The 13,340-nt window shown below is 37.1% G+C and overlaps 1 protein-coding gene and 1 pseudogene across 2 annotated transcripts in view; both read left to right on the forward strand.

Moving 5' to 3' along the window:
• The window catches only part of s100z (S100 calcium binding protein Z), a 29,098-nt gene that overhangs the window by 8,687 nt on the left and 7,071 nt on the right, over window positions 1-13,340 (forward strand). The window lies entirely within an intron of this gene.
• On the forward strand, window positions 4-699 carry LOC138753989 (uncharacterized; annotated as a pseudogene).

Consider the following 13,340-nt stretch of genomic DNA (forward strand, 5'->3'; position numbering starts at 1 on the left):
ACAATGTCAGTCACAATGGAACAGCTGCAGCCTCTCCTCAAGTAGCAGCAGAAGAACTCTGAAGAAATTTAAGTGAGGTTAATTGACCAAATGGCAGAGAAAACGTCTGTTGGGATTCTAGCCATTGTAGAAGGTGAGCCTGAAGTTAATTTAAATTCAGCAGATGCTTTAATAAGCTCTATCACTGAGTTCTTATTTGACCCAGAGTCAAGCACATTTGAAACTTGGTTTAAAAAGTATGAAGACTTATTTGCCAAGTTCAATGATACGTGGAAAATTAGCCTGTTGTTGCGGAAGTTAGGCATTCGAGAACACAAGCACAACACAAACTTCATTCTGTCAAAACTTTCCAGTGAGCTCAGCTTCAGGGAAAAACTTAATGTGTTGGCAGAGATATTTGGTGAGCAAACATTACTATTCAACATTCAGTATCAGTGCCTCAAAATGACTAAGAAAGATACCAAAGATTTTGTGACATTCACAGGTATGGTGAATCGACAGTGCAAGTGTTTTAAACTCCCTACACTGACTGAAGACTAGTTGAAGTGTCTAGTCTTTGTAGCAGGAATGCAGTCACATCAAGATGTTGACTTCAGAAAACGTCTGCTAGCGAAGATTGAGCAGGAGTCAGATACGACTCTTCAAAGATGAACAGCCGAATGCCAACACTTAATTTATCCAAAACACGACAGCAAGTAGCAGCACACCCATCTTTAAGTGGTTGTGTCCAGACAGTCAAGTCAACAGACCCCACTAGACAAAACAAAAGTGTGACCCACCCAGCCAAACTGCCCAGTGCCTATTAGAACTGTAATGAGTGGCACTACACTCATTACTACCAGTACAGACGTCAATGCTGTAGTAATTGCAAGCACCTGGGACATAAAGCAGAATGCTGTAGAGCTGGAAGATGGAATAACCCTGATAATTTCACTTCACCATCAAAAGTGACTTCACAGGGACTTTCAAGGTGGCTAATGCCAAATGCAGGAAATATGTGAAGGTTCACATTAACAGCATCCCAGTGAGGTTTCAAATTGATTCAGGGTTTGACATTACCCTAATATCAAACAAAACATCAGCCAGAGATAACTCCAACCAAAAACACAGCACAGATCGCTTCCAGGGGGGATCCTGGAGTTGTTTGGTTCAGTTGACTGTTCAGTCAGCTTAAACGGCGCAGAAGAAAATGGAATGTGTTATCTGGTAAAATGTTCTAACCTCAATCTCATGGGTTTCGACTGGATTGAAAGGTTGAACCTTCTGGACTGGTCACTCAACAATATTTGCCACAAGTAGCAAGTGATACATACACCACAAGCGGTAAATACCCCACAAAAGTTGCTGGTACAGTTAAAGCAACGTCATGCAACAATATTTTACGAAGGCCTCAGACGGTGCATTAAAATGAAGGTGAAACTCTGTCTTCTGCCAAATGTGAAACCGACTTTCAAGTCAAAACAACCTGTCCCAGACACAGCACTGCAAGAAGTGGAGCAAGAATTGATATGGCTGCAACATGAAGGAGTGACTGAACAGGTCAACTACTCAACATGGGTTGTAACTATCATGATGGTGAAAAAAATCAAATGACTCCATATGTCTGTCTGATGGCTGATTTCTCAACTGGCCTGAATCCACATCAAAGACTATGGTATTCGAGTGCGTCCAGAAAAATGCAAATTTTTCATGAAGTTAGTGAAATATTTTGATTTCATCAATGACGAACAAGGATGACGGCCAGATCCACAAAACACTGATGTTATCAAGTGTATGTTTGCTGCCACAGATGTGACCATGCTACGTTTATTCCTGGGCTACTACAGTTCATTTCTGTCAAAGAGTGCATAATCTACTCAACAAGCTCTTTACAATGGGTAGCAAATGGAATTGGACTTCAAAATGTCAAGAGTCGTTCAGTCAAGTTAAGTCAATGCTAAACTTGAATCTTCTTTTGACGCACTAGAATCCAAACTTGGAGATTGTCATACCTTCAGATGCTTCACAGTCAGGGGTTGATTCGGTCATTTCTCACACATTCCTAGATGGGAATCAAAAGGCCATAGCACACTCAGCACATTCTCTAACAGCTGCAGAGCATAACTATGGATAAATTGAAAAGGAGGCTCGAGCAATTGTTTTTGTGGTGAAGAAATTCCATAAAATGCTCTATGGACAGCAATTCACTCTTCTGACAGATCACAAGTCCCTCCTAGCAGTATTTGGTATTTGGTTGAAAGAAAGGAATTCCAAAGAAACCAACTGCAAAGATGGGCAACCATGCTACTTGGGTGTGATTTCAAAATTAAATACCTGCCGACTACAAGTATTGGTCAAACTGATTCATTGTCACGACTCATTAGCGAGTAGGAAACGGAGCCGAAAGATATTCATGTCGTGGAACTGTCTGTAGAGGCAGAGGTCAACCAGGTATTCAAAAATGTTATTAACTTACTACCGGTCACAGCAGAAAGAGTTAGACAAACAATGAGCGAAGACGACCTCCTACAAGAGATGATGCATTATCATCGTTCAGTGTGGCCAAAAACTCGTCCATGAATGGAAATCCAGCGATTCTTCAAAAGATGAAAATCATTGGCGATCACTAATGGCCGTCTTTTCCAATCTAGAATCCTCAGTTTCGCAGTGGACATCCTGGAACAAATCCAGGGAAAGCACTTGCACGAAGCCATGTTTATTGGCCTCTGATGGATGACCAGATTGAACAACTGACACGGTCATGTATCCGATGTGCCTCAGCTGCGAAATTCCCTGTTAAGATGAATTTACATTCCTGGCCTCATCCAACTGGGACATGGAATCATCTTCATATTGACTATGCAGGACCAATTAATGGGGAGTACTATCTAATCATAGTGGGCGCATACTCCAAATGGCCTGAGGTCATCAAAGTAGCCCAACCATCTGCATGGGCTACAATCATGGAACTCAAGTCCATATTCAATCGCTTTGGTTCTCCTGTATCGTTAGTTTCAGACAATGGGACACAATTCACTTGGAGCTGGCTTCGATTTATTTTTGCAAACAATACGGTATCATGCATATTCGCTCACCTCCATATCATCCTTAGTTCAATAGTCAAGCAGAATGTTTTGTGGATATGTTCAAATGAGCTGTGAACAAGGCTAAGGGGGAGGGTCCAATGGAAGAGATCCTGTAGACATTCTTGTTAAGTTACACGATCACTTCAAACCTAAACACCTGCTGAAAACGAGCCTATATCCTCTATATTAATGGAACTCATAAGGAAGACTCAAAGAGTTCGGAGACTAGTGAAGCACTTTCAAGTGGATCCAAGACTCCACTCATATGAGTAACCAGCTCCAAGGGGGAGGTACTATGGCATCCTAAACAGAGTGACCCCACCTTTGCTAGGAGTGGGTGTTACCAGTTCTCATGACTTGACCCATCAATCACTAATCCAGTCATATGTGTGTGAGATGGCTCGCGAGAGTTCCCTCAGTACCAAAGGCATGGTAAATCCTATAACTAGTTCTCTAATTGTAGATAAAAGGATTCATTCTTTGGATTTTGGAAAATCGGTCTGGGTCGAATGAGGTGGAAGTTTGTATTCCACACGATGTGTGCACAGCACAAACATTTGGCACATTTACAAGACTTCCTTTCTTAAATGAGGATCCCAGAAGTGCTAACAATATTCCAAGTGAGGTCCCGCCAGAGCTTTATAGAGCTCTTATATTCTATTCCTCTGGAAATTAATGCCAGCATTGCATTTGCCTTTGCAACCACTGTCTCAAATGCAAGTTTACCTTCAGGGACAAGGACGCCCAGGTTCCTTTGTATCTTGATATTTTCAATTTTGTTACCATTTAAAAAAAAAAGTCTGCTTTATCTGTAAGTCTCTCCTTTAATTTTCTTGTTATTTAATCATTCTTTTCTGCTGAGCTTTTCCTTGAAAATATAAACTTTGTTTCATGCCCTAATATTCTTTTGTGCAGTTTCACATTTTCACTCATGACATATCTGCAAGAGAAAAATTGCAGGTAGTTGGTTTTTTGCTGTTGTTGGTTCTCACGAAAACTATTACAATCACAGTATGCTAATTTTTGTTCCAGGAACCAATCAGGGTCAAAAATAGTGTCATCTCGGCTTCACCATTTCTCAGATCATAACAGAACCCATACTATAAAGCTTTACTTATTATTAAGTTCAAAGTCCTGCTATTTCACTTCTTACATTCCACAAGTTCTCACATCACCAAGGAATCTCCTGTGCAATTTTGAATGATTTCCGAAAACTATGTGCATGGCATCTCAAAAAAATCCCTTTCAAATTGGTCAAATATAACTTGTCATCTAAATAATTTATGTTGATTGTCTATAATTAGTCCTTTAAGCTAGTAAATTTATTGGAAAAAATCCATATCTGAAAATAAAACATGGCCATTACATCCTGCATCAATAAGACACATATACTGTAGGTAGGCATTTTTTGGAAGATTCAGCCAATTTCTGGGCGGGAGAAAGAGAGTAGCACAAAAATAACAGTAGCTCCGTTCATTGTCCCGGGATAGGGATGGGAGTTTGACTTTTCGCACTTGACCACTCCTAACTGGGACAGTGAACGATTTCACACTTGCAAGGAGCCATTCCCAGGGTTAGGACTATTCCACATTCTACTGGTGATGTCATGACGCATTGAGTGATGGTGGAACTTCCCTAAAATCCTGATCAATGTATTATGATCTAATATTTGAACAAAATTAATCATGCCTAATAATATGATAACTAAGCTTTACATACAGCACAGTATGAGCCCTTCAGCCTCCGTTGTTGTGCCGACTTAAATAAACCATTCTAAGGGACCATGGGAAAGTGCTAGCAAAAACTAGCAATAGCAGACAATTTTTAAATTGGGTGGGAAAGTTTAGTGCTCAATTTATATAGCACTGGAAAAATTTTAGCGCTATTGAGCCCAATTTATATAGCATTGGAAAAATTTTAGCGCTATTGAGCACAATTTATATAACATGGGAAAGTTGGTAGCAATATTGCGTACAATTTATAAATACCGTGGGGAAAAACGATGGCGGACCTGCCCTCTCAGAATTCCATGTGGCACAGAAAGGGTTGTATGCCAACTGCAGCAACTGAGCATTCATGGTGGGGTTTCTCTGTCACATGTCATACTGGGAAGTGAGGTCCGCCATTGATTTTTCCCACTATCTTTATAAATTTTGCATTATAGTGCTACCAACTTTCCCACATTGTTTAAAAATTGTCCACTATTGCTAATTATTGCTATTTATTTCTTCTCTCTCTCTCCCACTGCGACTGGCAAAGTTTATACCTTCATTTTAATCTTTTCTTCCTTCATTTTCCTGCACTCAAGCAAAAGCCTGGGTCATTTCAATCCCACAATGCATTTATCCATTTCCCACTTGCCTGATTGCAATGCTGTCATCTGCAGACGCCAGGGATTGTACTAGGGGTCGAGGCCGTCAATCCCCAGTGTGAGTTGATGTCATTTGTCGACGGCATTGAGCTGATTTTGCTGTCACACTAGATACTTTAAAGGCAGATTAGCAGTTAATGCCTAGGATCACTTGCAAGTGTGAAAGGAGCTGTTGATTTCTAGATTAATTACTGGGGATATTGACTGTAAACATTCACTCATCACATTTACCATAGGATAAATAAATGGTCATCCAGCAAATCAGCCCTGAACCTTTTCAATGTTCTTCTGATCTCCAGCTATAACATGTGGGGAATACTCATCAAATCCAGGGATTAATGGTATATAATCTTTTTTAAAAATATTTTATTTTTGTTTTTTTCCCATAAATATACATAGAAAACTCTCCAATATCAAATTATATATTTAAAAAACTTTTTCTTACGAAAATCAAGCAAAACAACCCTTCTCCACCCTTCCTCCTTTTCACAATATAGATCTACACATCGTCAGGGCTTACATTTATGATGACCATAAAAAATTCTATATGGGGAAGTCACTTACATTTATAATTACAATTGAGCCCCGATATGATTCAAATATGGCTGCCATATTTTAATAAATATATCATATTTGTTCTTTAAGTTGTATGTAATTTACCATAGGTATGCAACTATTCATCTCAGCAGTCCATCGTGCTATATGTAGAGGGGAGTCAGATTTCCAAGTAATTGCAATACATTTATTAGCCACTGCTAAGGCTATTTTAACAACTTCAATTTGGAATTTAGTTAGTTTATTGCTTATTTCAATGAAGTTGCCCAAAAGATAAAGCTCCAGGTCGCACGCGAAGGTCACCCGTTATCCTTGTTAATATTTTAGTAATATCCTGCCAGAAAGGACTCACCTTCACACACAACCACATAGCATGTAGAAAAGTTCCTATTTCTGCCACACACCTGAAACACATTTCTGATATTTCAGATTTTGATTTATGCAACTTCTGTGGTGTGATAGGAAATTATATTGCACTAATCCGTATGTTGCATTTATAATTGATGTTGTGCTATCCAAACACCAATCAGACCAACATCTTTCCATTATTGGATCTGAATCCAATATTTTATAATCAGCATTTGGGGTGGGGAGGGGGGGTGAAGGGGCAGGGGAGGAGCACAGAGCAGCAGCAGAGGAAAGGAGACAGAGGGATAGGGAAATAGAATGAGGGAGGCAGGGAGTGGGTGACTGGAAATAAAGAGGCATAGGAAAAGAGAGAGACGGGGAATCCTTCTGTCTCCTTCCCTCCAGTTCAGCATTCACAGAGCTACATCCCTCCTCTGATCAATTCTCAGCTTCTTTCCTTCCCTCCTAACCATATCTAGTTTTGGCCTCTTAGCTGTTGGCCTGTGCTCCTCCCTCTACCCCATCTCCATCCCCACCCTCACCCACCCTGCCAGTCTTCCAACCTTTTTAGTCAGGTGCCTGCCAGCTTTGTGCTAAATCCTTGATGAAGAAAAGGTGATTATAAATCTTAGCTCTCTCTAGATGCTGCAGGATCTGCTGAGTTTCTCCAGTGCAGACATTCTTGTTTCACTCCAGGCAAGTTTTATTCTCTCTTGTGAAATGTTACGATTGGATATTTTGTCATCCAAATGATGAGTTTGCAAGTGCGATGGCTGGTTCATGAGATTGAGAATTCGGTGAAGTGCCTTGACCTTTATTTTTGTCCATGATGTAACACATGATTTTGAATGTATTAACAGGAGAGATATAGATTGGAAGTGACGAGTTTCCCTGGAGAATGAAGTGGAATGAAAAGGCAACTTAAATCTAAATGATTTTTTAAATAAAAAGAATTATTTATTGTCATATGTACCAAGATCCAGTGCTGTTGAGTAAGTCATAACCTCAGCAGGTTGTGTAATAACAAAATAAAAGTGTAGGGTGTAGTTTTACAGCAGGTCAAAATTATAGGGTATAGTGTTACTGGGACAAATTGCAGGATATAGGAAAAAGTACCAGAGATACACTCTTTCACCAAAGAGGTCCACCTGAGAATCTGATAATCCCAGGGAATAAACTGTCGTTAAATGTGGAGGTTTGAGAATTCAAGCTTCTGCATCTTCTGGTTGATGAGGGGTGGGGGGGGGGTGGGTGTGTGTATGAAGGGGGAGAAGTCAGTGTGACCCCAGGGTGGGATAGGTCCTTTAATATATTGGCAGCTTTCCCAAGGTGGTGGAAATCTATCTGTCAATACTGCACCAGAAATAGAATTCAATAAAAATTTACAATGGTTTTTGATGATGGGAGCCAAATATATTGTCAAAGTACTCCACAAAATGAATAGAAACATCACAAGGAGTTTATAAAGAATATAATTCAAAACAAATGATCCTTGTTTCAAATACAACACTCTGGGGCTACTACATTACAGTACTGACCTGCGATGGATTATGTTATATTTTATATTGTATATAGATGTTTTAAAGGTGATAAATTGTGGGGTTTTTTTTAGTGTAGGTCACAAACAAAGACTTCACAACACAGATCTCATTTAAAATGCCAGAGCTCTGTTCAAGCCAGGCAGTCCAGGCTCCGAGTCTATAGAGAATTCACAAGTAGGTGTTAATTGGGCATACTGTGGAGTAATGGATTACTGTTTTGGAAAGCAACATATGAATGGACTCGGAAGATTGGGTCCAGTGCCATTGTCTGTCTGAGTGCAGTTTGCTCGTCATGTGGTTTTCTCTGACTGAGTGAGTGAGAGAGAGCGAGAAAGAAAGAAGTCAGTTCTACAGTTCAGCAGCAACAGCTGGAACTACAACAGGACAAGCTGGCAAACTGGTGGAAAACCCCCATTTTTTTTTAAATTTTTTCATTTTTCACACTATAAACCACATTGATCAAGATGCATACATTTTCCTTTTCAAATATATACAGTGTCGTTTTCTCCCCCCTCACTCCTCCCCTCCCACATCCCTACCTCCCCTCCCATTCATTTAAAGTTCAGAATCTTAGATACATTAAACCCGTCAAACAATGTTGTCACTCAATAAAAATAAACAAGAAATTCCACTGAGTCAATTCTTTTCATTCTCTTCTCCTTCTGTCATTTTAGGTGGTAGATGCCCCGGTAGGTTTTCTCTATTATGTTTCATGTATGGCTCCCATATTTGTTCAAATATTGTAATATTATTTCTTAAATAATATGTTATTTTTTCTAATGGAATACATTTATTCATTTCTATATACCATTGTTGTATTCTCAAGTTATCTTCTAATTTCCAGGCTGACATAATACATTTTTTTGCTACAGCTAGGGCTATCCTAACAAATCTTTTTTGTGCTCCATCCAAATCAAGTCCAAATTCTTTGTTTTTAATGTTACTTAGGAGGAAGATCTCTGGGTTTTTTGGTATATTGCTTTGTGTGATTTTATTTAATATCTGGTTTAGATCTTCCCAAAATTTTTTCACTTTCTCACATGTCCAGATTGCATGAATTGTTGTTCCCATTTCCTTTTTACAGCGAAAACATCTGTCAGATACTGTTGGGTCCCATTTATTTAACTTTTGAGGTGTAATATATAGCCTGTGTATCCAGTTATATTGTATCATACGTAACCTCGTATTTATTGTATTTCTCATCGTTCCAGAGCATAACTTCTCCCATGTTTCCTTCTTTATCTTTATATTTAAATCTTGTTACCATTTTTGTTTAGTTTTACCATTTGTTTCCTCATTCTCCTTTTCTTGCAGTTTAATATACATATTTGTTATAAATCTTTTGATTATCATTGTATCTGTAATCACATATTCAAAGTTACTTCCCTCTGGTAACCTCAGACTGCTTCCTAATTTGTCCTTCAAGTAGGATCTCAGTTGGTAATATGCCAACACTGTATCTTGAGTTATATTATATTTATCCTTCATTTGTTCAAAGGATAATAATCTATTTCCTGAAAAACAATTTTCTATTCTTTTGATCCCTTTTTTCTCCCATTCTCTAAAGGAAAGGTTATCTATTGTAAAAGGGATTAGCTGATTTTGCGTCAGTAATAGTTTTGGTAGTTGGTAATTTGTTTTATTCCTTTCTACATGAATCTTCTTCCAAATATTGAGCAGATGATGTAATACTGGAGAATTCCTACATTATACCAATTTTTCATCCCATTTATATATGTTCGGGTATCTTCTCCTCTATTTTATCTAGTTCTAATCTAGTCCAATCTGGCTTTTCCTGTGTTTGATAAAAATCTGATAGGTATCTTAATTGTGTGGCTCTATAATAATTTTTAAAGTTTGGCAGTTGTAAGCCTCCTTGTTTATACCATTCTGTTAATTTATCTAGTGCTATCCTCGGTTTCCCCCCTTTCCATAAAAATTTCCTTATTATTTTCTTTAACTCCTTGAAGAATTTCTCTGTCAAGTGTATTGGCAATGCCTTAAATAGGTATTGTATCCTTGGGAAAATGTTCATTTTAATACAGTTTATACTTCCTATTAGTGTTAGTGGTAAGTCTTTCCAATGCTCTAAGTCGTCCTGTAATTTTTTCATTAGTGGATAATAATTGAGTTTATATAGATGGCCAAGGTTTTTATTTATTTGTATACCTAGGTATCGTATTGCTTGCATTTGCCATCTGAATGGTGATTCCTTCTTAAATTTTGTGAAATCCGCATTATTCATTGGCATTGCTTCACTTTTGCTTCACTTTTATTTGCATTAATCTTGTATCCTGACACTTCTCCATATTCCTTCAATTTCTTATGTAATTCTTTTATTGATATTTCTGGTTCTGTTAAGTATACTATAACGTCATCTGCAAATAAACTGATTTTATATTCCTTGTCTTTTATTTTTATCCCTTTTATTTTATTTTCTGTTCTTATCAGTTCTGCTAGTGGTTCTATGGCTAACGCGAACAATAAGGGCGATAGTGGGCATCCCTGCCTTGTTGATCTGCTTAAGTTAAATTGTTTTGATATATATGTCCATTTACTGTCACTTTCGCCAATGGCCCCTTATATAATGCTTTAATCCAATTAATATATTTTTCTGGTAAGCTGAATTTTTGTAGTACTTTGAATAAATAATTCCATTCTACTCTGTCAAAGGCCTTCTCTGCATCTAAAGCAACCGCTTTTATTTCCTTCTACTGCATGAATTGTTAATAAATTTACAAATATTGTCTGTTGTTCGTCTTTTTTTAATAAATCCAGTTTGGTCTAGATTTTTTTTTTTGGAACATAGTTGGCTAATCTGTTTGCTAATAGTTTAGCTATTATCTTATAATCTGTGTTAAGTAAAGATATTGGTCTATATGACGCTGGTGCGAGAGGATCTTTCCCTGTCTTTGATATTACTGTAATTATTGCTGTTTTGCATGAATCTGCTAAGCTTTGTGTTTTATCAATCTGGTTGATTACTTCCAGGAGGGGAGGAATTAATAAATTTTTAATTGTTTTATAGAATTCTATTGGGAATCCATCCTCTCCTGGTGTTTTATTATTTGGTAGTTTTTTTTATTATCTCTTGTATTTCTACTATTTCAAATGGTTCTGTTAATTTATTTTGTTCCTCTATTTGTAATTTTGGTAGTTCAATTTTAGTTAAAAATTCATCTATTTTATCTTCTTTCCCTTCGTTTTCAGTTTGGTATAATTGTTCGTAGAATTCTCTGAAGTTTTCATTAATCTCCGTTGGATTATATGTGATTTGTTTGTCTTTTTTCCTTGATGCCAATACCATTTTCTTAGCTTGTTTTGTCTTAAGCTGCCATGCTAGAATTTTGTGCGTTTTTTCTCCTAGTTCATAATATTTCTGTTTTGTCTTCATTATGTTCTTCTCCACCTTATATGTTTGTAGTGTTTCATATTTTATTTTTTTATCTGCCAATTCTCTTCTTTTAGTTGTGTCTTCCTTCATTGCTAATTCTTTTTCTATATTTACTATTTCCCTTTCCAACTGCTCGGTTTCCTGATTGTAGTCCTTCTTCATCTTGGTTACATAACTTATTATTTGCCCTCTGATGAACGCTTTCATTGCGTCCCATAGTATAAACTTATCTTTCACTGATTCCGTATTTATTTCAAAGTACATTTTAATTTGTCTTTCAATGAATTCTCTAAAATCCTGCCTTTTAAGTAGCATGGAGTTTAATCTCCATCTATACATTCTTGGAGGGATGTCCTCTAACTCTATTGTCAATATCAGGGGTGAGTAGTCCGATAATATTCTAGCTTTATATTCTGTTTTTCTAACTCTGTCTTGCATGCAAGCTGATAAAAGGAATAGGTCTATTCTTGAGTATGTTTTATGTCTACCTGAATAATATGAATATTCCTTTTCCTTTGGGTGTTGTTCCCTCCATATATCCAAAAGTTGCATTTCTTGCATCAATTTAATTATAAATTTGGTTACTTTGTTCTTTCTGTTAATTTTTTTCCCAGTTTTATCCATGTTTGAATCCAAATTAAGGTTGAAATCCCCTCCTATTAGTATGTTCCCTTGCGTGTCCGCTATCTTCAAAAAAATATCTTGCATAAATTTTTGATCTTCTTCGTTAGGTGAATATACATTGAGTAAATTCCAAAACTCTGAATATATCTGACATTTTATCATTACATATCTCCCTGCTGGATCTATTATTTCCTCTTCTATTTTAATTGGTACATTTTTACTGATTAATATAGCTACTCCTCTAGCTTTTGAATTATATGACGCTGCTGTTACATGTCCTATCCAATCTCTCTTTAATTTCTTGTGCTCCACTTCAGTTAAGTGTGTTTCTTGCACGAATGCTATATCAATTTTTTCTTTTTTCAGTAAATTTAGCAGTTTCTTCCTTTTGATTTGGTTATGTATTCTGTTAATATTTAAAGTCATATAGTTGAACATAGCCATTTCATACTTTGTTTATCTTTCCTTTCCGTTTCCTCATCATCACCTTTCCTTCTTATCCATTTCAGCTTTCTTGTTTTGAACACTTTATAAGACAACATTTCTAAAACATCAAACATTTCCCTTATTCTCCTATCTAAAATTTCTTTAACCCCACTATCCCCTCCCCTTCCTGAGTTGCCCTTTATCCCTTGTCGGGCAACCACATCTCCCCCTGCATTTGGATTTGCGAATTCACTCGCAAGCATCAACTGATTTCGCAGTGACCGTAACTCCTCCCCACCCAGCCCCCCCAGAAAAGCTTTTAATTTTCATATACAACAAAGGTCACTCTCTTAATTCCCTCCTTACTTCCTCTCTTCCCTTTCTTTCCCTTATTAGTTCTTATCTATACTCTATATATTTTCTTTTAAATACACATACACTCATGTACACACATATATACATACATATATACATACACACATACACATATATATATACCCATATACACACATACATATAGTTCGTGGTCATTTTTGCTCTCGTTACATGTCTTCATCTCTCTTTTTGTTTTGTAGTTGTTCTGCAAATTTTCGTGCTTCCTCCGGATCCAAGAATAGTCTGTTTTGCTGCCCTGGAATAACTATTTTAAGTACCGCTGGGTACTTTAGCATAAATTTATATCCTTTTTTCCATAGGATCGCTTTTGCTGTATTAAACTCCTTCCTCTTCTTCAGGAGTTCAAAACTTATATCTGGATAGAAAAAAATTTTTTGACCTTTGTATTCCAGTGGCTTTTTGTCTTCTCTTATTTTCTTCATTGCTTTCTCCAATATATTTTCTCTTGTTGTATATCTTAGGAATTTTACTAAAATGGATCTTGTTTTTTGTTGTGGTTCTGGTTTAGGGGCTAATGTTCTATGTGCCCTTTCTATTTCCATTTCTTCCTGTAATTCTGGTCTTCCTAGGACCCTGGGGATCCAATCTTTTATAAATTCTCTCATATTCTTGCCTTCTTC

Source organism: Narcine bancroftii, chromosome 1 (assembly GCF_036971445.1).
Source record: "Narcine bancroftii isolate sNarBan1 chromosome 1, sNarBan1.hap1, whole genome shotgun sequence".
Classification (NCBI taxonomy): Eukaryota; Metazoa; Chordata; class Chondrichthyes; order Torpediniformes; family Narcinidae; genus Narcine; species Narcine bancroftii.